The following is a 2,846-nucleotide window of genomic DNA, read 5'->3' on the forward strand; positions in this document are numbered from 1 at the left end:
TATAGCTCCGATGATATGGGCATTAATAAATCCAATAGGAAGAAAGAATAAGGAAAAACGACAAATAAGACATACCTACTGGTTTTCCTTGGCAAAATGTTGATTGTTGATAATTCATTTAAAGTCTCACTGATGTCTCTGCACTTTAGGGTCATTGTTCCAGCAGCCTGTTAATGGGGACTGAATAGGGTGTTGAATATTTCATAGATTTTTGTGTCCACTTCTTGTTTCCAAGGTGGGGAGGGGATGGAAAGGATTTTACACTGTGTAAAACATTCAACTTTCATCCCACAAACCTTTATTGAGCACATGGTTTGATAAAGTACTATTATAGGCTATGGGTAAAATTTGATGGCATTCAGAGGAGGGAGACATTATTTCAGACTGGAAAGAGAATTGTCTTTAGAACTGGCCTTTGAAATATCTGTGGGACCTAAAAAATACAAAAGTGTGGCTAGGAAAGCTTTCAGGATAAAGAAGCAGTATGAACAAAGACATAAGAATGGGAAAATATGGGGCATGTAATAGATAGAGTAAGTAACTTAATTGTTACTTTGTGATAATTGTGATAAAATAAGGTTCACAAAGGCACACAAGGGAGCTAATGTTGGAGAGGTGGTAGGGGCCAGATTATGGTTAAGCCAAAAAACTTGGACTTTATGTGGTAGACAATGCTGTTATTGAACCAATTTTTACTGAACATCTAGGTGGGTGGCCCTATGAATAAGACATGCTACTTATTCTCAGAGATTTCAGTTTTCTGGAATAAGATCACAGTGAAAAAAAGCAATTTCAGTACAAAATGGGAAATCTGTGTTAATACAACCAATGTAGGGTCTAAGTGGACACATTACCTAATATATTCTTGAGGGTCAGGAATGGTTTATTGGATAGATGACCTTAACTCTGAATCCTGGGAATTTAAACAAGAATATATGGAAGAAAGTCATGCTATGTTTGGGAAAACTGGAATTACCTCAAGAAGGCTGGGACTTAGATTGTGAAAGGGGGATGAGAGTAGCCAAAGACAAACTTAGCTAGAGAAGCAGCGAACAGACTATTCCAACACGTGCAAGCTGAGGCAAACCTTCCTACTGTTCACCGAAGTCTTGTTGCCTGCTTTTTCTGGGCACATGGGAGGACTGTACTTCTATACCTCTTGAAATTAAGCATGGCCATCTTTCCTATGTCTAATGGAATGTGTATGGGAAGAAACATTTAATGACTGGTATTCAACTCTATATCTGGTTGTGTTGTCATGAGATTATAAAAACAGGTGTTGACATGGAAGTGGAACCCTGAGACATCACGTAGAGGACTGCTTCCTTGAAGAGTCATATCAGGTTCCTTTGAACCCATCAGACTTCGTGTGAATGAAAAATAGATGTGCTTTCCCAGTGCCTTGCTAACACCAGCAGGGGTGCATGGTTCCTGTGCTCATCCATGGCCCTGCTAAAGCTGGTGGGCACATGCAGACCACACTCTCCTTGATTGCCTGGTTTTAGTGGTCGGGGTGGGGGCTTGCATTCCTGAGTCCACAGTACTGTAACAGTCAGAGAGATGGTTCTTGGCAGGCCATCACCCCCAGGGCACTGCACAGACTGCAGAGTGAAATGCTCCCCTGACTCCAAGTCTTGTGAAAAAGGCCTATTTACTTGTCCTGGAGCTTCCGCCCCTGAAGGACAGGCTTCAGGTTAGTCATACATCTAGAGGCTATGGAGTAGCTCTCAGGGAATGTAGGAATCTAAACATAACACTAAAGAAAGTCATCAAACCACAAGGGAAGGGAGCAAGAAAAGAAGAAAGGAACAGAGAGGAACTACAAAACAACCACAAATCAATTAACAAAATGACAATGAGCATATACCAATCAATAATTAATTTAAATGTAAATAGACTGTATTCTCCAATCAAAAGACATAGAATGGATGAGTGGATTAAAAAAAAACAAGACCCATCTATATACTACCTGCAAGAGACTCATTTCAGATGTAAGGACACAAACAGATTGAAAGTGAAGGGATGGAAAAACATGTTCCATGCAAACAGAAACCAAAAGAAAGCTGGACAAAGTACCAGACAAAACAGATTTTAAAACAAAGACTGCGATAAAAGACAAAGAAGAGCATTACAAAATGATAGAGATCAATCCAACAAGACAATATAACATTTGTAAATATTTGTGCCCCCAACATATGAGCACCTAAGTATATAAAACGATTATTAAATGACCTAAAGGGAGAAATTGACAGCATTACAGTAATAGTATGGGACTTTAATACCCCACTTACATCAATGGATAGAGTATCCAGACAGAAAATCAATAAGGAAACATTGGCCTTGAATGTCACACTAGACCATATGGTCTTAATAAAGATATATAGGACATTCGATCCAAAAACAGAAGAGTACACATTCTTCTCAAATGCACATGGAACATTCTCTAAGATGGATCATATGTTAGGCCACAGAACAGGTCTCAATAAATTTAAGAAGATTGAAATCACATTCAGCATCTTTTCTCACCATGATATTTAAAACTAGACATCAATTACAAGGGGAAAACTGGAAAAATCACAAATGTGTAGAGATTAAACAGCATGCTCCTGAACAACCAATGGGCCAATGAAGACTTCGAAGTTGGAATCAAAAAATACCTTGAGACAAATGAAAATGGACCTACAACATACCAAGATCTATAGGCTGTAGCAAAAGCAGTTTTTAGAGGGAAGTTCATAGTGATACAGGCCTACATCAAGAAACAAGAAAAATCTCAAATAAATATCTAACTTTACAACTAAAGGAACTAGCAAAAGAAGAACAATGCCCAAAATTAGTAGAAGGAA

The sequence above is a fragment of the Mirounga leonina genome, unplaced genomic scaffold (assembly GCF_011800145.1).
Source record: "Mirounga leonina isolate KUSES-001 unplaced genomic scaffold, KU_Mleo_1.0 Mir_173, whole genome shotgun sequence".
Classification (NCBI taxonomy): domain Eukaryota; kingdom Metazoa; phylum Chordata; class Mammalia; order Carnivora; family Phocidae; genus Mirounga; species Mirounga leonina.